This window comes from Rhipicephalus microplus, chromosome 5 (genome assembly GCF_043290135.1).
Source record: "Rhipicephalus microplus isolate Deutch F79 chromosome 5, USDA_Rmic, whole genome shotgun sequence".
NCBI classification, from domain to species: Eukaryota; Metazoa; Arthropoda; class Arachnida; order Ixodida; family Ixodidae; genus Rhipicephalus; species Rhipicephalus microplus.
In genome coordinates this window covers 138,574,482-138,599,612 of record NC_134704.1, presented here as the reverse complement: position 1 = coordinate 138,599,612, position 25,131 = coordinate 138,574,482, and positions in this window count along the sequence as shown.

Genomic DNA, 25,131 nt, shown 5'->3' with positions numbered 1-25,131 from the left:
CAGAGGGGGCTTCGAAATGAATACAGTTCGGGTATTCAGAGAATCCAGCAAAGCAGGCTTTTGATAGGTTTACTGTCTGAATGAAAACTTCTGTAAAGGCAATTCTTTTCTGCCTGGGCTACTCCTCACGACGAGAAATATCTGGACTTTTCAAATTCTGCAATAGGACACATCTCACTGCAAGAATTGCTCAGCAACATTGAATACCAGTTCGATTACGGGACACCATGCGGAGCCCTTCAGCTCTGACGTGCGTAGTCATTCTGTTTTTTCGTTGTTTCACAGATCCAAGTTCTGAATGCACGTAAGCCATATATTCAGAACCCAAGTCAAATGAACAGCGTCATCGCCAGCATACCTAACAAGAGCGAGCTCTTAAGGTCAAGTGGTGAAATTCGTCCATCATTATGAAACACTGTTAAACCAAAGGCCAGCTTTAGTTCTTTTGTTCCAGGTCGTCGTATGTAATGAACCAGTGACTATTTAGAACAACCGTCAAATAGCATGTTTTCTAACTTTCTGCGTCATTCTTAAAAAATATCTCAGCGACCAACGAAGACTGCTGCTTATCATTTCCATAAGTCCGGTTTGAGGGTAAGGCACGGACAGAAAAAAAAAACAAGCCGCATAAAAGACAAGTTAATATAGCACGAAAAATACGGCACAGGCCGGATTCGAGGAACATGTTCGCATTGTGTTTGTGTCTACAAGCGTGTTATTTCCGTGCGGTAGACCCACAAGTAGTGTTTAGTGCACATTAACACGTTTATTTTAATCCTACCTTGTAACTCTATGGTAACGCGAATATCTTTTTTTGCAATATTTTCGTTAATTATGAATTTAATAAATGTTGCAGACCAATACAGCTACAAGACAAAAAATATAAACATAAGCACTTGAAATAAAATGCAAATCTATTAGGAAACCAGAAACAAAACACACTATAACACAACAAATCAAATAGAAATGGAAGGATGAAAATGATAATAAAGAAATGGAAACAAAAAAATGGAAAGATAAACGACGCTACCGCAACACATTGACGCTCTAATTTACAGAAAGAAGGCTAAATTTAGTTAGAAAATTCTACTTCAACATTGCCTCATGGAAAAAAGTACATCTGAAAGGCGTTAGTTTCACCAAAGCCTTCGAGTAAAACAAAGTAGAGTCGCTCTATATGCTCGCTACGGGAACAGAGTAGCGCATAGTTCCACCATCTTGCCTAGTTAGACAACCTAGCTACGCGGCGAAGCTGCGCTCTCATTTTGCTTTAGGCATGTGGACTTGATTTAAGCCTACCCGCAATCGATGAAGCGGTGATGCCTCTGCAAGAGGTCTGTCTGTGCTAGAAACTTACTATATTTCGAACTGTATAGTATAATGGCACTGGCGAACAAGAAATAAAAGGACAGCTTGATCCGCAAGCTAAGTCAGAAGAATGCCGCACTGTACTCTCACGGTGAAACTTGATCGATCAAATCGGTTCTTTTTTTATTTTCATAAAACTAGCGCATAAATGCATTTATGTCAAAAAAATTTCCATTGTTGACCCGAAATCACAATTGTTCTTTTACATCTCCTTGACTAAAGTGATGCGGTATTGATCTAAATCATATATGCCTTAAAATATTAAGCCATTCGAAACCAATGTGTAAGGACGGTTAGGAACAGAATTCAACCTCAGCTTGCCAACATTGATGAACGGCACGAAGACGCTGTTTGATGACCAGATTCTATATTAGTATGTGCTGTAGTGGACCTCGCGAAAAGTTGAAATCTACATAGGAATGTGGTCTTGAATAAGCTTGTAGTTAATAAGGTGCGGTTGTTTTAAGCAACAAAACTAGACCAACGTGAAATTCGGCTATGAAGTCATGCACATGTGTCTCGTGAAGAATACTGGGATCTAAAATTGCTGTACATAGAGCTAGGGTTGTTTTGCGGAATACTTTACACTGCCATTCTTACATATGATGATTTTGCAGCTTAAAAAATTGGCTCCTTGAACATTATTTTATCGTTCTTGCTGCTTTGTAGCTGCACTTTCACCTTGTTGTTATTCAAGCATACCAGCATCCTCTTACGAATAGAAAACTTGTGTTTTACGAAAGTGACGAGAAAGAATGAAGCTGAAGTAAATCACGAATAGCACCAGAGTATAGTTTCAGTGTTGTTAGGCGAAATACAGCAAAATTTCGGCTACTTAAGATCGAGATATATGAGTTTATTCATGGCAATTACATTGTGGCTTTTGAAAGACCTTTGTGATTTCAAAAGTGCTCGGATACATTCAGGAAATTTCTTTACGTTGTCTATAGGAATCGGCTTACAGTGGAATCAGTAACGGCGCATCTGCGTCGAGTAAACGAAAGATTTTGCAGCTCGTTTCAGAGTGTTTTATTTCTTCTATTGTGAAAAAGGTACACGAGTGGCCTTCATTCGAAAACCAATGATGCTTTATGACATCTCGATCAAAGAATGGCCCATTTGTTACGCGATAATTGACAAGTTTCTTGGCGTAATCATTGACAGGGACCTCTGCTGGAGCCTGTGCGTGGTCTCTATGAAGGAGTGCTTTACGGCAATTTTCAAGCTGTTGAAGTTTGTGGCAGGAAAACTGGAAAATGACAGTAGAGGCGGTACTGGAGAACTACAGAATGCTGTTTCTCGGTTTTCTGAGATAAAGCCCGCGTGTGGTGAACAATACTAACAAAACAAATATAAGGGTTTTGCAGGCAGTCCAAGTGCAAGCACTCCGAGTGTGCCTTGGTTTTCCCAAATGTACGCCGACAGAGGCAACCATTGCGATTGCTCATGACCATCCAATGCAGACTCACATTTCAGTGGAGGTCCTGACGTACTTACTACTGTCCTCAGTTGAGGTGAGGACAGTAGTAAGTACGTCATATTTTGCACGTGGTTACTACTGTCCTCACCTTGCCATACTGCCTTCAGACAGACGCCAAGCTTCGTTCGATAAGTTGTCAAATACAACGCCGAATTTCTCTCCGGCTTAACCATGGCGTCTAAACTATCGATTCCCCCATGATTTCATACTCGACGCACAGTGCCTCTGAATGTGCCAGGAAACCAATAAAAATTTAAAATGTCGTCGCCTGTGCTAAAGCAACTTTCTGCTTTTTTTGCACGAGAGGTATGGGGACAGTGTACACATATATATAGTGATGGTTGCACAAACCTCCTGTCTTCGTCCGGTGCAGTGGTTGTCCCAACAAGAGTTATGACCATCGGCTTTAAAACTGAGTACCCCATGACGTCGAAAGATAAGGATCTAATGGTGGGGTGGGCTGCCATTTTTTTATCAATCGTGAACTTCCTATACAGAAGTCGATTTTCACCGACGCCAAGGCACCCCTACAATCTGTACTATCTGCACTGCGTCCCGGGCCATACAAGCAGCTCGTATTTGAAGTTCGGCCTCTCATTTAAGCATCACATGAGAAAGGTCACTACGTGACGTTTCAGTAGCTTCCAAGTCACAGCAGCATCAGAGAAAACGAACACGCCGATAATGCAGCTCGGGCTGCTCTTGATGGCACACGTGAGGATGCCATACTAATTTAAAGGTCTGACATGGCCAGGAGCTTTTGAGGTCTTGCACAGAAGATATCGCTCTATTTGTGGTACCCACCAAGCAGCCAGATCAACCGGATCAATCATCAACATGACCTGCACTGTTTGCTATATCTCTATGTGCCGAGTTGCCTGCACCAAAGAGAGGCCAGACTTGTTATCGTTCATGGTTAAGTGCGTCATTTACGAAATCATCTTTGTTCCTCATTGCAATGACCGACAGTGATTTCTGCGACACATGTCACTGTGAGTAGATGCTACTCCGCAAACTGTGTGACTGTCGAGTCTACAATGTGCAGAGAGAATCACTGGCGTCCATTATAGCGCACTTTCACAATAGACAAATGCGCAGTGAATCTGTTCTAGCATGTCGTCGGCAAATGACATTTCAGTTAAAGTCGACAAAGAAACCGCTGAGATTTATGAGGAAGACGGGCCTGGTCAAGCGGCTGTGAGAGTTATTTCGCGTCCCACGCCAAATTATCGGACTCTTATTGACTAGATGCTTGTGTAGGTGTGGTGGGAAATGCCATCAATCTGTTCCTTTCCTCTCTTTCCTCTCCTATTAAAGACGATAGTCTTTCTTGGGGACCTTCAACGCAAAAATTTTGGTCTGTTTGTCTGTCTGTCTGTCACTTTGTCTGTTGTCCGTCCTTAACGGTACTTCAAACGATACCCTAAAAGGCAGACCCCATCCGCAGCGTCCACCAATATCGCTCAAGTTCTAGCGTTCATACTTGTGCGATTGTCAATTCAAAAGCGATTCTTGCACGTATCTGAGGCACCTTAACAATACGTCGAAATTCTGTATCTGTGCCTTTATACTGGAAAAGACATAGATAAATAATTCTAAGTACCGTAGAATTCATCACGCTGCCGTGCGCTGAAATGCTTGCATGAAAGTGCAAGTGTTTCCAAAGCTTTGCTAAGACGACACGGTGGCGGCACCTAACCGTCACCTTGCGTTTTTCACCTTATCGCCTACAAGACGGCCGCACACGCCACGCGCTTCATTTTCCAAGATAACTGCCAGATAGCGCTCATTTCTCACATGTGACGTGACTCGATGCACTCGTGGGCCTCCGCTGTACACTCGAGGCACTCTGACGCAGCGCCTCCAGAATACCATTCACCGATTTTCTTGCGCAGAACATCAGACAAACGTTTTGTTCACCCTCTTCAGACGCAGGACTATCGTCTTTCGACGACATTTGCAGTGTACCATGCAGATACGGGGCTTTTTTTTTCAAACTCCCTTTGCCAAGTGTAGGGCAGCAAACCAGTTATTCTAGACAGGTTTACCTCACTACCTTTCCTTCTCTACGATTCTCTTTTGTAGTAAAGCACATTTTCTTACTCCACATTTTCCCGCATATTAAACGCGGTGCAGAGTGGCGCAGCGGAAGCATGCTGACCCCATAACCCAGAGGTGAACTCCTTCTTTGATTCTCCCCCATCTCTTTTATACGTGTAGGGTCTGTAATCCTGGAGTGTTTGTCCTCCCTACCTTTACATTGGTACCATTTACTTCTCTCCTGTCTTGTGAATTACTCGGATGTCACTTATAAAGAATTTTACCAGGTGCCAAGTGTCATGGAATACTAAGTACCATGTTTTGCAAAGAATGCGATGGTAACGTGACTACGTTGTAATTTTTTATTCAACGAAACGTTATAAGGAGGAGGAGGAAGAAGGAAGGAGAAAAATTAGGGAGACAGGGAAAAACGTGGCACTTGAGATGTGTATAAATGTACTCGAAGATACATGTTGAACAGTCGCATACAACCAGTTTACCGTTGCCTATAACCATGTTCATATATAAATATATATATATACATACATATATATATATATATATATATATATATATAAACATTCTGGAAGGAATCTACAGGGGATAAACTGCTACCATAGTGCTTCATAAAGAAAGCAACAGAATACCAATCATGAAGGGTGTAAGGCAGGGGGGCACAATCTCCCCAATGCTATTTACAGCGTCCTTACAGGAGGTTTTCAGAAGCCTAGAATGGGAACAGTTAGGGATAAGAGTTAATTGAGAGTACCTCAGTAATCTGCGCTTCGCCAATGACATTGCACTTCTGAGTAACTCAGGGGACGAATTGCAACTCATGATTACGGAGTTAGACAAGGAGAGCAGAAAGGTGGGTCTTAAAATTAATCTGCAGAAAACGAAAGTAATGTACAACAACCTCGGAAAAGAGCAGTGCTTCGAGATAGGTAATAGTGCACTTGAAGTTTTAAAAGACTATGTCTTCTTAGGGCAGGTAATAACCGTGGAGCCAAACCACGAGATTGAAGTAACTAGAAGAATAAGAATAGGGTGGAGCACATTTGGCAAGCACTCTCAAATTATGACAGGCAGACTGCCACTATCCCTCAAGAGAAAGGTACATAAAAGCTGTATCTTGGCGGTACTTAGCTACGGAGCAGAAACCTGGAGACTTACAAAGAGGGTTCAGCTTAAATTGAGGACGACGCAGTGAGCAATGTAAAGAAAAATGACAGGTGTAACCTTAAGAGACAAGAAGAGAGCAGAGTGGATTAGGGAACAAACAGGGGTTAAGGATATCATAGCTGAAATCAAGAAGACGAAATTGACATTGGCCTGGCATGTAGCGCGTAGACAGGATAACCGCTGGTCATTAAGGGTGACTAACTGGATTTTCAAAGAAGTCAAGCGGGTTAGGGGGAGACAGAAGGTTAGGTGGGCAGATGAGATTAAGAAGTTTGTGGGTAAAAAATGGCAGCAGCAAGCAAAGAACCGGGTTAACTAGCGGAACATGGGAGAGGTCTTTGTCCTGCAGTGGACATAGTCAGGCTGATAATGATGATGATGGTGATGATGATAACAATGCCAATCGAAGCACGGGCAATAAAAACAACAGATGCGGTAAGCTGATATACAGAGCTTTCGCTTGTGAAACTGTTAGCCCTGTAAAGTGCTACGTAAACCAACTACAGTACATAGTGCTTGAGTATAAAATACACGTTAACCTGTTAGGACTCCTTCATCTTAGGAACGAATAGTGCCACACATGTCCCCTTCTGTTTATGTTTTATGTCACCGGGTCATTTCAGGTGTAGATAATACGTTGTGCAAACCACGCCACAATTTCTGAAATAATTTCATGCTATTTTTACAAGATAATGTAGGACTGTGAACGAAAGCACGAAAACCTGAGTTTATTCTCGAACGAACGAGGCCCCCAGCGGCAATGCTTGAATGTTCGCTGCCGCATGTGTGAATACCAACGCACCACAGATCAGATCATCGACGGCCGATAGTCTGTTCACCGTTATCAGTGACAGATCATATTCGTGCAGTGTAACTTTCAGTATCGCGGCCAAACCTTCGGCAAAATAAAGAGTTTCTTCTTTGACACGCCGACTGTCGCCTTGTTTACCATAACAGAGTTGTAACTGTCTTGAGTCAACTGTAAACACAATTGACGTAAGGTCAACTGTAAACAGAGTTCAAGGTTTACCACATTTCACCTACATATATCGGGCCTTGTACAAAGCAGTTTCAAGACCTGAAGTGGCTCTGTGATGCAATACTTGATTGCCATAGACTGCTGGGGTTCGATTTCTTCTGGACCTCTCACCTCTGTGCTTTGCCTTCGTCGCGTCAACGTTGGCCTTGTTAGTTCCTAACACCCTCGCATTTAAATTACCAATGTCTGTCCTCGCAGTTCCTCGGTAGAAATAAATTGTAAAACACCTCAGGGGCATAACCGCATACTAAGGCCGGTGGTACATGATTATAACCTACAAATGTCTGAAGGAATAAGTTGAACGACAACGTGGCGGGATTCTACGTTAAATACGTTATGACCAGACAGTCATATTTGTCAAATTCTCTTCCCTGCCATAAACTTTGGTCGTCCTCAAGTTAAGAAGGCTCTAACTAGAGCAAACGTAGGTGGCTAGATAGATAGATAGATAGATAGATAGATAGATAGATAGATAGATAGATAGATAGATAGATAGATAGATAGATAGATAGATAGATAGATAGATAGATAGATAGATAGATAGACCAAAGTACTTGCAGTACGCCGAAAACTTTTAAGCATTTCACAGTAATTGGCCGTTACAGTACCTCATGATTTGAGTTCTGAGCCCATCTTCGTGTTGGGGCAACACCTACTGCGTTTGAAGTTATCGCTATTCGCAATGGCCGCTATTTACCATTTGGTACATAGTGTTAAGTGAACTACCAGCGCTGGAATTCTACGCGCAACGCTGTGCATTGCCGACGTCGTGAATTGAGCTTAATTCCGACTGCGCTCGAGGGCATATACAGACACCATCCTTTGCATTGGAGCATTGCACGCGTCGTGAATCAAGTGACACTCCGACAGCCCCGTTGCTACAAGCAAAGCCAGCAGCAGTGCACGTGCCAGTGTTGCGTGCTCATGAGCTTCGATTGAGGTGGTAGCGTGCGTTAGAGGCCACTGAGTTGTGGTAACGAGATGATCATGGCTTTTGTCATCGAACCTATTCCTTCTAGTGAGGAGACGCACTCTTGCAGCACAGACGGAGGCTGATTTACATCTCCTGTAAATCGCGAAAAAGAAGCGGAAGGAAAAAATGTACACCAGTCTTAGGCTTATATAGCCAGCCTTCAGACAACCCTGAGGCACCTGGTGTTTGCAGCTCTCGTCAATCGAATGGCTCGATGACCCGACGGCGAGGATGAGAGTCTGGCAGGATGAAAGGGAAGGGAAGAGTGTCATTGTGTCCCGGGGAGATGGGTGCGCTTCCTGTTCTCCACTTCAAGGGCCATCAAAGTATAATATCAGACTAACAGCACTACGCCAGGTAAGTTGGTTGAGACGCCTGCTCGATTGTTCTCTTTCAAAAACAGTCCGTTGCTGCTGCACGACCGCGCAGGCATGAATATTGCCCCTTGAGGGCAAACACTGGACAGGCCGGCGCTGCTGTTGCTTGGACGTAGTAAACGACGTCACTTCACTCGCCCATGCTTTCGTCAGTGCAGCGAGTTTCTTTCGACCCCGAGGCAGTTCATTTTCCAGCCTACCAGTTTCTTGTCGCTCGATACCGGAGTGCCGGGCTCACTCTGCGGGCCTGTAATCTGAGAGAGTCATTGCAAAACGTCGCCGAAGTGAGATACGTTTAAATTGGGGAACAACTCAGCGTTATTCCTTAGATTTGCAGCTCAGTAAGCGCCTACAGTTTTTTATAGTGGCTGTGTATCCGCAAATGTATAGCGTCCGGAAACGGAGTTTAGGAGAATGTTCAGTATTAGGTACCACGTCGTAATTCGCAGATATGTAGGCATAGGAATATGTAACCATTATTTGCCCCATGCTGGAAAGAACGATGTATTGTTCCCAAAGCATGGAATTTTGCCAACCATTTTGTTCGTCTATTGGATGGTTTACGAATGGCACGATGCGGTCTTTACTTCTTGCCCTGGTGTGAGTTTGCATGCATCACGCAAGACGAAGAACCTTGTGCTCATTTTTTTTCTAATAACAAAGCACCTTCTACATTGCCGGCAACTTTATTCTTGTTGCCGTGAGAAGACCTTCTTTCAAACAGTTTGGCCTTGCCACCCCCCCCCCCCACTTTAAAAAAAAGAACGTCTGGCTACGTGACTGTGTGCAGGCGTTCTAAGGTTCATGATTTAAGCCAGTCTTTCTTGTAGCTTTGGTTATTGGACGTATGAGACATGAAAGGGAAGTTATCGATGCTGTTCACTGTTGCTCATGTTACCGTTATGGCAGCGTCTGGTCGCACGGTCCCCAGACCAGAACCAGCAGCCACACCAGATCTTGCCACAAAGGGGAAACCCAACGCAATTACTAAAGGTTATGGAAATTGTTGAAAATGACAAAGAAATGTGTTTGTGTTCCAATTGGTAACAGTAAATATTCTTTTTAACAAAAAGTGTTTATTAAATTTGATTGCCCGCATAGTTCGGGCTCACAAGTTCATATTCTTTATACGAATAGTAGCGTCAAAACGTCTAGGTGGAGCAAAAAAGACCCAGTCGAGATGTGAAATAAAACACTTGAAATGCCGCAATGCAGTAATTTTGAAAACAACTGTAACAAATTTTCTACCATTTTACTGGTTTTTGTTGAGGTAGCTAGTGCCCCTTCTGTGGAGGGTGCTGGTTAAAGTTCGTTTTATTCAACATGACTTGTATTCTAAAAAAATAGCTATTTCTTTCGAGGGTGTAGCCAGCATAGCCTTTCCTGCAGCTCAGCCACCTAGACACATGCTCCATGATGAACCAACTGTTCTTTTTCTTTGGTTCTTCATGGACTCGCGATGCCACAGCTTGTTTTTCGGTGCAAATGAGTGGTGTATCGCTAGTCCGGTACTTATTTTATTCCCTGCTTGCCAAGAATATCTCGCTGGTGTTAGGGGAAGCACTAGAGTACCAAATGTAAAACAAATAACGAAGGCTTTGCATTCACTGTATATGGGCACATGCAATATCGCGTGACGCGGAAAAGATCTAAAGTATTACAACAACTTATCTTTGTCTGCAAAAATATAATGCGTTCTAGTTTCTTTAACCACGAGAATTATTGAACACAGAATATTTCTTTGATGGCGATAATTTGGCGTTTTTAATCTGGAAATTGAACCAGTGGAGACAGTCAACGCAACTGTTTAGAGTCAGGGCTTTATGCCTGCAAATCCGCGCACGTGCATGGTGTTTTTGTTTCGCAAAAGTTATCTCTCTGTATTTTCTAAAGCGCAAATCGAATGATAGAAGCAACAAGTGAACACAGGTGATATGTATGCTAAAAGAAAAACAGTTGACGTTGCTGTCAAGTTTCAGTGTCAGGTGATTTCATGCTGATGATATGTGAGATACGTGGTATAACATGCGTATGCTATCACTTCGAAATATTGCTTGAAAACTGATGTTAATGGAGTGTCTGGTGGCAAAGCTTGCACGTCAAACAAAGTAACATACAGTCCTTTCTCGAAGAACCCGTCATCCGTGCATGTCTTCTTCAGGGCTGTGAAAATGTAAAATACACTTCTCTACTGTGTGGTGCGTAATATAACATGACGTACTTTCTGGTTTCGTGGGTCACGCCTTAGTTTGTACTGGATTGAGATCGCCGTTTGAATAAGGGAGAAGGCAAAGTCGCCTAATGTGTAGCCGTACGTGAGTGCGTACGTGCGTGTGAGTTCGTGTGAAGCAGAAAAAAAGAAACGAAAAACAAGGCAGCGCGCGAAATGGGAGAAATGAAAGCGAAGCGCACGAGGAAGGAATGCAGGGGTTATACGTTTAAAGCAAACGACACCATATGAAGTGCCATCTGCTTCACATGCCAAATGGTGTTTTCGTTTACGTGGAAAACCCCGCTTTCTTGTGGAGACGGAACTTCTTATCGACTGTGATAGATGAGTGCTTGATAAAACACTATTTTGAAATATTGAAGGTATACCAATACGGCCGCAATACCGAAGTGAGAAATGGTCTCCGCATTTTGAACTCCACGTTTGTGATCACGCCCCACTTTTTCGTTTCTTTCTTTGTGCTTTGGAAAACTTGATCGCCATTTGCGTCTTTATTTGTTTTTCCGTATAACAGGATATGTCATCACTGAATTTATATCACTATTTATTTTCTTGAATATGCTTATACCATCCATCTCCTTTATTTGTCAATTCCGTCTTAGTATGTTTAGCCTAACCACCTAAAAGCATACTTTTCCCCTTTTGTGACTGAAAACTGTGGCATTTTCTTTGCACTAGAGAAGCTATATTCCCTATACTATCTGGAACATTACAAGTTGAACATTACACGTATTTGTTGAACGGGCACAACCATTCAGCAAATAAAGTTCATTTGACTGAACCTGAGTTTAGAAAGGCCCTGTCTGAAGCCCAGTAATTGACATTGATGTGCTAGCTTGTCTTAATAATTCATATGACCCCGCTGTGGTGGTCTAGTGACTAAGGTACACGGCTGCTGACCTGCAGGTCGCGGGCTTGAATCTCGGCTGCGGTGGCTGCATTTCTCATGGAGGCTGAAATGTTGTAGGCCCGTGTGCTCAGATTTGGGTGCAGGTTAAAGAACCCTAGGTGGTCGAAATTTCCGGAGCCCTCCACTACGGCGACTCTCATATTCATATGGTGATTTTGGGACATTAAACCCCACATATAAAAAATCATCATCATTAATATTTCATTTCCAATTCTTAGCTTTGTATGAAAGGGTGATGGTTTTTCTGGTATTCGTCAAAGGGTAAAATAATTAGTCATACTGAGGTTTGAAATCGGTATCTATTCCATACGCAAATACGTGAGTACGATTGATGGTAGTACCTACAACTTCTGAAACACAAGAAGAGAGCAGCACGCATCTTTTTTCTCGGCTTATGACTTCAAGTTCTCACTGGCAAACGTCAGAGGTATTACCCAATTATATTCTCATTTTGTAGCACTTGAAAGACACGGTGTACTAACGATTATGAAAGCGGTAAGGATGAAATTTACTGGAAGAGCTTATATAAGTTTAGTTTCTTCTTTATGCAATATCACAAGTCTTGTGATCAAAAGTTCCAAAACGATGACTGCACTTCTATGTGCTCCAAAAACAAACAAAAAAATGAACTCACTCTTGTTCCATGATTTCGGCACACGTTAAGGAAGTGTAGATTAATGAAACGCACCCTGAATCGCGATACACATAACATCGTGGAGAGCGTCACTGCCATGTCGCGTTTTGAACGGCAGTCCTCTATAATTGGAAGACGAAGAAGACGAGCCTCTGCTGTGCTGCCGTTACTGTTCGTCTGTGGTTTCATTAAAATTCCTCGTAGTGTCGCTTCCGTAGCGGGTGCGATGGCGACAGCAAGGACGTATGCTCCGCGCCCTCTTCCGCCAAGACCGGGATGTGACCTGCAAGTGTCAAATAGGACTGGTGCGCTTGAGCAACTGAACATGGCGCTAGCAAGATCATTGAGCTGCTCTGGCGGGGATGACATGGAATCTGACAGTGGATATGCTAAGACCACGAACAGCCGCTTGAAGAGGAAGCTTTGCAGGACTTCAAGCGTGAGTGACCTCAATTACAATGCATCGTCATCTCCGCAGACGTGCAGGATCGCTTGCGCCCCTATCACTGCTACAGGCAACCTGATTTCCCTGAATAGACAAGCTCCCACGGCGTATCTTGGAAGGATAGCTCCAGGACAAATGAAAGAGGTCCACATTAATCCCACAAAGAACATACTCGCTGTTGTCGTTTCTACACGAGCGAACCTCAATGCATTGAAAGCTGTGACTCAGATGGGGAACATACCTGTGCGCTCCTTCATTATAAATGAAGACTGCACCATTGCTGGTGTGATTTTTTATGTGGATAAGGATATCTATAGCAGTGATTTCTTAACGCTGATATCCTTGGCTGTCAATATCGCAGACGTACACCGTTTTGAACAGTCGAAATGTGTGAAGATACTTTTCGAGGAGGACACATTGCCATTGCTTGTGAAAGTGGGCTATGTGAGGCATCCCGTCCGCCCGTACGTACCTACGCCTTTACAGTGCCGCAACTGTCAAAAATTTGGGCACGTTAGCGCTGTGTGCGTGAACGGGTTGACTAGTCCCCGCAGCAGCGGAGATCATGAAGAGTTGTCATGCAAAATATGTAACCTGAAGTGCTCTAACTGCGATGGCCCGCATGAGTCGAGGTCGAAAGATTGCCCTAAAATAAAGACTGATATAACCGTGCTTAGAAAGATGATACGAGACCACTTTACGCATAGAGAAGCGGCTTGTAAGGTGCACCATCCCCAGAGGTGCTTTTGTAATTGCAGGAGGAGGTCAGCATGGACAAGTGTATCAAAGCCTGTACTGCCTGATGATTCGGCGAGAGATCCTCTTATATCTGAAGCAGTATCTGAACCTCGAGTCACACCTTCTTTGAAGAACGTGATGGATAGTACCTTATGATCTTCTCTGCGGCCTCAGGGTGCTGAAGTGCAAGGACCAGAAAACCAGCATGAACATGAGACTTCGTCATCGGATGTGCAAATCAAAGCAATGCTTACGCAGTTGATTTGTGCTTTGTGAATGCTGCTTGTTGGTGTCAAGACGTCTGTTGCCAAGGCTGCAGTGCGAATTATAGACAGACTACAACCGGTGCTTGGTGCTATCTAAAACCAACATGGCATTAGCACTCATGGCGTTAGCAGCCTCATCGTCATCACTGAATGAAAGAATTAGTCGTTCTGTTTTATTTCAATGGAACGCTTGAGGGTTACAGGGTCACCTTGGATATTTTAAACAGGGAATGCTGAAATGCTGAGACAAGTGGAATCCCTAGCAAAGCTTTACTATTCGTGCGTTGTGACCTCACGTATTTCTATAACCGAATATCTATGCATAGCAGCTGTGAGTGCGTTTCCATCACGTTGAATCTAAAAATACGCATGGTCTTGATCATTGGTGGTTACGAATCACCAAGCGGGAGATTTGACGCTGAACACCTGAAACTTGTCATCGACTTGAGTCAAGGTCCACGCGTCATCGTGCGTGACTTTAATGCACATTATATTTGGGGCAGCAGCGTCTTATGTACTCGGGGAAGACAACTCCTAGACTTCACAAGCAACAATGGCCTTCATATTCTAAACGACGGATCACTGACATATCTCCATGGCTCAACGTACACCAGCTGTCTCGACTTAGCTATCGCTTCTTGGTACCTTTCAACATTCGCCTTCTGGTGCGGAGAGGTCGAAACATATGGTAGTGATGGCATTCCTACACACATACAACTACGATGCTATACCGTCGTTGCAAGCATTCGAAGTTAATGCACAGATTTGGAGACTTTTCAAGAAGAGCTAGAAAACTCTTGTAGCTCTATAATTTCTCCTACAGAAATTCAAGAAAAAATTGCCACAGCAGTACAGACCACTACAGGAGTTGTCACATCATCTAATTTCAGGAAGCTGGTTGAAGTTGTATACGAAGAGCTGCGGGCAGTTCGTCGTCGAGCTGAACGCAAATACATGCGAAAAACATTGATTACAGACTTGAGGACCTCTCGTAACGTGCAAGAGAAAAATCAGAGATACTTATAAAAGCTTGGCCGCGAAAACTAGAAGTCATTTTGAACCACCCTGGACCCTCGAAAACCACTGTCTAAGATGTGGCACGTCGTACGAGCTCCATCATCTTCTCCTCAGCAACTGCGTGCTTTCCGTGCATTGGCCATCATAAGAACATGCAGCGAGAAACATATCGCAGAAGAATTTGACATGCACCTCTTCGGCTCTGCAACAATGGATGGCTCACTGCTTCGGAGTGCACCCCCTACGGCATATGTCAGTCTCCATCATGCTTTCACGCTGAAAGAACTTCGTGCGACTATGTTCACTTCGCAACGTTCAGGTGCACCTGGGCCTCAAGGAATCACCTATGCTACCCTGCGCCACGTTGGTACTCGGGCAACCGAAGAACTGCTGTCTTTGTGCAACCTATCTTGGGCATCTGGAACTGTACTGGCACACTGGAAACTAGCAATATCGTGGCATTGCTAAATCCTGTCAAGTCTCCTCGTGATATGCTATCCTACAGACTTGTGGCGCTAGCAAATTCTGTAGGAAAACTAGTGGAAGGAATGATTTTGCTGCGCTTGGAATGGTTCCTAGAGACGCAAACAGTATATCTAGACGCCATGACTGGCTTTCCGGAAGAAAAGGTCATCAATTGAGAGTGTGATTGATTTGGTAACAACAGTTCAACATCAAAAACAGCGCCGCCGATTAACGGCTGCAGTATTTCTTGATATCAAAGGTGCATTCGAAATTGTTCTGCATGACGCCATTCTGAATGCTCTTGAAGACTATTAAATCGGTGACCGCATGCATCGATGAATGACCAGCTATCTTCAAGAACGAACTATATTCATGTCTACTGCTGATGGTGACACAAATAAGCATCCCGTCTACCGTGGCATGCCTCAAGGTGGAGTCCTGAGCCCAACATTATTTAATATCCTACTAGTTGGCGTCGTTAAAAAGCTCGTTAAACTAGGAGGCAAAATCTCGGTTTTGGTTTACGCAGTTGAGTTTTGCATTTGGACCACGAGTTTAACACGTTTACGAGTACAAAAGAAACTACAACGTGCGGTGTCGACGTCCGCTCATCTCAATACCTGCGACTGCAACTGTCACCGACGAAAAATGCAACTTTGCCATTTACGAGAAAATCTAAGACTTGCTACCCCATAGTGATTGATGGGAACATAATACCTTCGGTAACTCGTCACAAGTTCTTTGGAGTTATCCATCGTGATTTGTCTTGGTCGAAGCACATCTCATCGCAAAGAAAAAAACTAGGCAGCTTCGTCCAGCTCATTTGGCATATGTCTGGAAATTCATGGGCACCATTGAAATCGCCTCTTCTGCAGTTATATCGGGCACTTGTTATTGAATACCTTCGCCACAGTGCTCCTGTTCTCTCCCGTGCTCGCACATCAGCTGTAAGTGCGCCCTAAGGCTTTGCCTAGAAGTACTACATCGATGCACTTTACATGGGGCTATACTGCAGAAGCACGTGCTTGTCCAGCTCGTGTTTATCTCCAACACGAACTACTACGAGTACATCTGAGGCTACTGACAAGGTATCGAGACCATTCACTGGCAGACACTTTATCACACGACCCTATGCTCATGTTTATCTCCAACACGAACTACTACGAGTACATCTGAGGCTACTGACAAGGTATCGAGACCATTCACTGGCAGACACTTTTAACACACGACGCAATGCTGCATACTCGGAAGCCGTTATGTCACACCGAGATCTGCTGCCTTAAATTATGCACCACATGTTATCTCTGACATACCACTTTGGACTATTCCTAAGCCGATCGTGCGACTTTCGATTTCAGAAATAACAAAGAAGTCAAAAATACTAACTGCTGGTCTTAAGCATTTTGCTTTGTCGTATATTGACTACAGGTGCGGTATACGGTACTCATTTTTGCAGATGGCTCTGTCACACAGACCTGCTCAGCAGCAGCTTTCACTGTGCCTCAGATGGGAATCACTCAATGCTTCAAAACAGCACACCAAACACCATCTACTGCCACTGAGCTAACGGGCATGCGACGAGCTGTGTGTTACATTTTACAACAGATTTCAGCAAAATGGACATTATTTTGCCACTCCAAGCCGGCACTTCAGCTAATTAGAAACTACATGAAACAAGACACTGCATACAGTCCTCTGGTAAGTGACATAATGAATATGTTGAATGAGGCATTTCAATCTGGACATACGCTTGCGTGGCAATGGATTCCCAGTCATTGTCGCATAGCTAGGAATGAACAAGATGATGCAGAAGCGAGAATGGTGCACAGTAGTGGTGAAGTGATATAAATTCACCTTTTTCGATATGACATCAATGCCTTGCTCTCTTAAGGTATGAAGACATCTATACAAGAGCTATGGAATGATCATGATTATCACCACAAGCAAATTTATAGGCTTGGCTCTTGTGTTTTTCGCCTTCCGCTCCGACTAAGGAGAGACCAAGAAACGCTGCTACATAGATTGCGGCTGGGTGTTGCATACACGCGACGATGCTTATGCATGATTGGACAAGAGCAAAATCCTAACTGCAACTTGTTTCTCTCGCCAGAAACTAATAATGACATCCTGTGTGTGTGTGTGCCCTTTATACGCAGTTGAAAGACAGTCTCTTAAGTGCCTCACAGATGACCTAGACTGCCGAACCTTTGCGGAAGAAAAACTTTAGGCTGCTTGGGAACATGTGGATCACGCCCAATGCAATTTAAAGGGCCTGCTCGCATTACTAACCAAGACAGGTTTAGATTCCCGTCTTTAGAGATTCTTATATTGTAGAGACTGTTCTGCGTTTACTACACCCAACAAAACATTGTGTGCAGCGACTCATCGTTGTTACGAAGGCAAGACGCCAACACAGTCCCGAAGGTGCCACTGCTCCGAACTCCGCCGCCAAAATCACCAGCCGTTTGGTAAGGTAGGTTTCTGAGCTCACGACTCCTTGTGCGCAGAGCTGATAGACGAGCGCACGAGACGACAGTGAGTTGAGGCAAGGTTTATGTACAGCATATAAATAGAGGCATTACAAATTCGGCACTGGGGTAACAGCTTAGGGACTCGAAGAGCCGAGATGTCTTCTCTCGCACGCATCCGTTCGCCTCTCTCTCTGTTACGAAGCGCACAACTGACGAGGTTACGAAGGGCGCCACGAAACTCGCTGCTGCCAAGGACACCGGGAGCGCCGACTGCGAAAGGGGCTCGAAGGAACGAGAGGCTTCTCTGACACATAAATCTGCTGTTGGCGACGCGCCGCAAGGCTTTTGTAATAGGCACTGGGTAAATCCTTTGAGGCACCAAACGTTCAACCAGAAGCGCTGCTGGCCGTGATGTCAGAATCCTCCAATGGAAACCCGCCACTGCGTGTGGTTGCACCCAAGGACGAGGGATGTTGCCACGCATTGCGTAAGACTCACCAGACTGGAAGGCGCCGATTGCTTCATCGGGTTCGCGGGCTGAGGGTGCACGCTGTGCGCTGCGTGATAGACCGGCGCCGCCGTTTGTTGACATCATTGAGTTGATCACGTAAGGCGAGCTCGAGCACTGGCCTTGACACAGATGGCCTTTGCAGAGGCATTGACATTCAGTGTGGACTCCCAGGCATAACAGCACCCCCGCCGCCAGACAATACGCCGGAAAGAGCTGCTTCCACGTGGCTCGTATGTCGGGCGCGCTCGTTCGTCAGGTCCCTCCAGGTTTGCCTCCAGGGTCATGGGGAGAATGTAGCTCTAGGCTCAGTTCTGTGAACACATACACTTCATGAGGATAGATCCCAGCTCCACTGGCTTGCCGCCACAACTTGTCGGCCAGCTTCCCTCGTCTCTTCTGACAATTTTTGGTCTCAACACTTGTCGATGGTTCTGCAACTTGTCAAGAACGGTTCGAACACAGACAACACAAAACACAAGCAAGTGCCCTCGGTCACCCGACAGAACACCAGCGAAAGTATAGTACAACATATGCCTAGCTACGTGTCTATCGGAATTTCGTTCCCTCTACATCTAGAGGCACAAGTTGGACACAAGACTCTTAAATTGAGAGCTCAAGCTTATTACACGTACAACGACGTAATTAAATAGAATACAACATACAGTTGGCCCCTTGAGATCACTCTGGACGAGAGCGCTCAGCTAAGACCATGATGAGGCCAATATTTTGCCTCGAATCGCCAGCGAGAAGGTGAAAGGTGGAGAAGGTACTAACAAAAACGCACGGCTCAATGCGTCTGCATTAGCGTTTAGCTTTCCTTTCTTGTAGAGAACGTCAAAGTTGTGCTGTTGGAGTATCATGCTCCACCTCAGCGACCGGCCACATTTAGGCGACATGTTTTTTAACACCTCCACCGGCCCAAACCACCGCACATCTTCGCTTCTTTTTTGTGACAACCGCACGGGACTGGAATCGTTTGCCTACAACTACCGTACACCACTCCGACTCGCACAAATTCAAGATTGCCCTCGAAACACTTTCTTATTCTGTAATTAATACCCATCCCTTATGTAATACCCCAGCTGGAGCCTTTGAGGTATTCAAAATAAATAAAAAAATAAATAAACCAGGTTAGAGGACAGTGGTCTGTCTCGACCAGGAACCTCGAACCGGTTACATAAAAGGCTAGCTTTTGAACGGCCCACACGAGGGAAGCGCATTACTTTTCAGAGGTACTGTATGTCTCTTCCCTGCAGCTGAGTTTTCGACTTAAATATAAAACTGGCTTTCCGTTACCAGCACTGTCTTCCTGGCACAATGTAGCTCCCATGCCGCGATCACCCGCGTCGCATTGAATGGCCGCCGTGCTTCCGGGATGGTCCGAAAACACGTCTCAAAACTCGGAAACAATTTTTCTCAGGTCCTCCTTTTTGACTTCACTTAACCTAGGTTCAAGATTACCTCCGATTCCTCTTCGATTCCATCACTAAAGGTCGAAATTTCTGCTCCCTTTTCGTCTAAAGCATTCAAAAGCGGATTTGTGACCGCTTGACGTTGACCGTATGGTTTCATCAAACTACTGTGGTAAATTTCGTTCAGCCGCCTTCCTAATATCACTTCATAATTGGTTTAAGAAAGCTTCAATATTACTTCGGCGGACCCTGGCCAACAAATGTCAAGCTCGTTCTTTTTGGACGGCCGCAGCAGCATTACCTGACTACCTACTTCAAAGGTGTACTTCTTTACCGATTTGTCGTAGTACTTCTTCGACAACACTTGTACAGCCTTCATGTGACCTTCCACAGGATCTTTCGTTTTTGCAAGCCTGTGAAGGAGGTCTAGAACATACGCTACTACATTAGGGTCCTTATCAAATCCCTCCCAGGACTCGCGTAGCATTCGCAATGGTGTTCTGAAACTCCTGCCATACAGAAGCTCTGCAGGGCTAAAACCACTGCTCTCAAGAGGAGCTGATCTCAACGGGAACATATAGGGAACATTACATGCTTCCCAGTCGCATTTGTGTTCGTAGAAAAGAGCTCTCAGTATCTGGTTCAGAACGGAGTGCATACGCTCTACCGGATTAGATTGCTGGTGATGGATCGAGCTGTGCACTACTTTTATTCCACATTTATTCATAAAAGTAGAGGTAAAGCAGCTGGTGAAGACACTACCATTGTCACACTAGATTTCAAAAGGAAATCGGACGCGTGCAATTATGGATAGCAGTGCATTCACGACATGAGGGGAATTGAGCTCCTTAAGGGGTATCGCTTCCGGAAATTTTTTGGCTACACAGAGAGCCGTCAGGATGTACCGACAGCCTTGCCTTGACTCTGGCAATAGCCCGACGATATCAATTACTAGGCACCGAAAAGGGTCTGTTATTATAGGCAGTTTTTCTCCACTCTCTGACAAGTGTCGCATAAGCGTACAAAGTCTTCGTTATCCTTCCAGCATTTCGGCCAATAAAACTCAAGGGAGACTCTAGCCTTCATCTTTTTTATGCCGAGATGTTTTACACACGAGGTTTCATGCGCCAGTTCCAATAGTTGGCAACAATAGTTTTATGGCACCAAGAGCTGCTCATACTTGCGACCTCGCGATTTTGTGTAGCTTCAATACAGGATTCTGCTTTCTAGAGAAAGGAAACATTCTTTTATCTTTTTTTTCGTCGTTTACGCTTGCCAATAACGTTTTAATCGAGAGTTTCTCACGCTGCTCTCGAATGAGTGTTTCTCGGCCAACGCTCGACAGCTCACTCCAACTTTCCGCTAAAGGCGAATGGGTTGCACCGCTCTCGCTCTGACTCAATGGCACCATGCCGTCTCCTCCACAGACAGAGACCACGCTGGTCGCTTCGGCGACAGGCCGCTCCAGTAACTGCTCAAATGACTCACACGGAAAATTTCCTGCGTGAGGTTCCGCCGACTCGCCGCCAAGGTCACGCAGATCAGCAGCCCTTGCAGGTGGTGTTTGACCACACTGAACAAGATCCAGTTCCTGCGAAAGCTTCCGCACTTGCGATCACGTAAGGGCCATGTACGCTGAGTGGGAGAAGAACGATTTACTCTGCTCGTTGAGAGGCTGCTCTGAATTATAAGAGAAATGATCAGGAAAACAATCAAAAAGTGCGGCAGACACAACCGCTTCGGTGCCAAGCTTACCGAACGGGCCTTCAATGACAACCGTAGCGATTGGTAAGCAAGCACTCTGCTCCTCGGCGACTTGTCTGATCCTCGCGCATTCTCCTGTAAAGTCATCCGGGGACACCAACGAATGATAGACAACGTTCATCGTTGCCGCTGAGTCTCGAAGTGCTCGACACGTTTTCCCATTCACACTAATTTCTTAGGATACGGCTCGAACAACCGCATCTTTTTTTCCGATTCTCGGATTGTCGCAAAAGCAAACTTTTGCTTACAGTTCTTCGCGATGTGCCCTTCCTTTTTGAAGTTGTAGCAGATTAGCGGCTTCCGTGATTCAAACGCCCGTGTGGTATCAGTGCGTTGTTTAGGAACATCACTGGATTTCTCCGCTTCCGTTTGCCCTTCCCCCACAGTGTCCTTCGTAAGAGACGGTTCCTTCCTGAAATTGTGGTGCGGAGCGGGTGTCCGTTGATCAGGTTTCTTTTAAAAGCCCTCTTTTCTTTCATCCTTTTCAACGCGCACTGCCCTGCTATGCAACTTTTGGCGAGTATAATACTCCTCAGCTAACTCTGCTGCCTTGTTTAGCTGTACTTCATCAAGTTTGTCCTGCAGCCAAAGTTTGACATCCTCCTCAATGCAGCGGTAGAATTGCTCCAATGCAACGCATTCCACCACTTTATGGCGGTCGTCATAAACACCTTCGCCCTTGAGCCATTCAATTAAATTGGCTTTAAGACGAAACGTGAAGTCAACGTGTGACTCATTCCCCTTTTTAGCATACCGGAACCTTTGCCTGAAAGCCTCGGGTGACAACTTATAAAGTCTCAAGAGCGCATCCTTAACCTCGTCATATCTCTCAAACGCTTCCCTCGACAAGCAGGTTATCACGTCGGACCGTTCGCCGGGAAGAAGAGCTAACAGGTTCTGCGCCGAAAGAGACCGCTCCAAAGCATTTCGCTCACAGACGTGTTAAAACTTTACGAGATACTTCGCCATGACCTCGCCTACTACGAACGGTGGCAGTTGGTCGCGAATTCTCAGACCACTGTCCTGAACTGTCTCAGAAGCTACGCTAGGTACCTGCGAACGCTGTAATATAGTCAATTCTATTCGTTTCAACTCAAGGCGCTCCGGTCTCTCGGCCTCCTCACAGCGTTCTCCCCTTTCAGCCTCGGGTGACAACTTACAACGTCTCAAGAGCACTTCCTTAACCTCGTCATAGCTCTCAAAAGCTTCCCTCAACAAGCACGTTATCATGTTGGACAGTTCGCCGGGAAGAAGAACTATCAGGTTCTGCGCCCAAAGAGACCGCTCCAAAGCATTTCGCTCACAGAAGTGTTCAAACTTGACGAGATACTTCGCCATGTCCTCGCCTACTACGAATGGTGGCAGTTGGTCGCGAATTCTCAGATCGCTGTCCTGAACTGTCGTAGAAGCTACGCTAGGCACCTACGAACACTGTAGGATTGTCAATTTTATTCGTCTCAACTCAAGGCGGTCCCGTCTCTCGGCCTCCTCACGGCATTCTCCCCTTTCAGCCTCGAGTGACAACTTATAACGTCTCAAGAGCACTTTCTTAACCTCGTCATAGCTCTCAAACACATCCCTCGACAAGCACGTTATTACGTCAGACAGTTCGCCGGGAAGAAGAGCTAACAGGTTTTGCGCCCAAAGAGACGACTCCAAAGCATTTTGCTCACAGAAGTGTTCAAACTTGACGAGACACTTCGCCATGTCCTCGCCTACTACGAACGGTGGCATTTGGTCCAGATTTCTCAGACCGCTGTCCTGAACTGTCGCAGAAGCTACGCTAGGCACCTGCGAACTTTGTAGGATTGTCAATTGTATTCATTTCAACTCAAGGTGCTCCCGTCTCTCTGCCTCCACACGGCGTTCTCGCGTTTCAGCTTCTTCACGTTCGTGAACTTCTCACCTTTCAGCTTCGCGTTCGTGAACTTGTCGCCTTTGAGCCCACTCGTGGCGTGCTTTGATATCCGCCCAGGTCTCATCGACTTCCTCAGTCATCACTTCTGCATCCCTCATGATCTGAATTATCACTTACTTTTGTTTCGCACGGCCCGAAATAAGGCCAAGTTTCTCACAAATTTTGAAGAGTTCCTTCACTTTAAGGTTCTTCATCGTTAACACTAGCCTTTTGTTATTGCTCTTGTTAAGAATCTACTTTTCATACACACTATAAGTTTACTAGCAAGACGCGCAAGCAATTAACACTGCCGTGTTTACAACCTACGCAATACCTTTGGTTTCAAAGCGCTCTGACTTGGCTTAAAACGATCAAAGCTCACTCATCAATGCTTTACACAGCCCTTCTCTAAATTGTTATAACCTGTGCTAGAATAGTCCAAGGAACAGAGGGATAAACATCAGCCATTCACCGCATCGATGTCACTGACACCGGCCGATCCCACAGCTACCATCCACTGTAACGAAGGCGAGTCGCCAACACGGTCCCGAAGGCATGACTGCTCCGAACTCCGCTGACAGGGTCACCAGCCGTTTGGTAGCGTGTGTTACTCAGTTCGCGACTGCTTCTGCGCAGAGCTGATAGACGAGCGGACGAGACGACGGTGAGTTAAGGCAATGTCTATGTACATCGTAGAAATAGAGGCGTTACAAATTCGGCACTGGGGCCAACAGCTTAGGTACTAGAAGAGCCGAGATGGCTTCTCTCGCATGCATTCGCCGGCTTCTCTCTCGAAGTGCACCGCCGACGAGGTTGCGAAGGGCGCCCTGAAACTCGCTGCTGCCAAGGACACCGGGTGCACCGACTTCGAAAGGGGCCAGACGCAACGAGAGGCTTCTCTGACACATAGGTCTACTGCTCGCTATGCACCGCAGGGCTTTTTTATAGGCACCGGGTGGATCCTTTGAGTCACCAAACGTCAAACCAGAAGCGCCGTTGGCCGTGATATCAGAATCCTCTAATAGGGACCCACCGCTGCGCGTGGTTGCACCCAAGGACGAGGGATGTTGATACGCATTGCGTAAGACTCGCCATACTTGAAGGCGCCGATTGCTTCATCGGGCTCGTAGGCTGTGGGAGCTCACTGCGCGTTGCGTGTCGGACTGGCGCCGCCTCGTTATGACGTCGTTGAGTCGATCGCGTAAGGTGGGATCAAGCACTGGCCTTCGCAGAGGCATTGGCGTTCAGTGTGGACTCCCAGGTGTAACATTGTGCCAATCAGTCATCACAATCATTCCTCATCATAACCTCCTTATGCTTTCCCTTTACCCCTCACCCATGTGTGAGTAGCAGGCCGGAAACCCGCTTTCAAGGCCGACCTCTGCTCCTTCTCATTAAACACCTTCTGCTTCTTCTCTTCTTGTTCTTCGTTTATAACTCTGTTTGTTTATTTTTACACAGAAAAATTGGCCGAACAAATAGCGATACGGAAAGGATATTTCAAATGGCATGGTAGATTCAGTTCAAACCAAGGTTCGTGGGTCGGGCAAGTATAAAGCAGCCAAATAGTTGCCAATGCCTAGCGGGAATATAGCCAACATGAGGCAAGAGCAGTTAATGTAATCAAATTAGACACAAAAACTTCGTCAATATAACTGATATATATTACAATCAAGGTGAAAATTGCAAGACTAATTTAGCCAAAGTGTTAATGAGTGCAACATAAAAAATCTAAATTATAATCGCTTTGGTTCATTGTGAAAATATTCATTTTGGTGTTCATTTTGTTCATTTTGACAAATTTTCTTGGCATGCGTGTTTTCCGTTCACGTACATTGCAGAATTTTTCTTGAAAGGAAAGCTCTAGAACTAAGATCCTTTAGCGACAATTAAAATCAGTATGTCTGGAGTA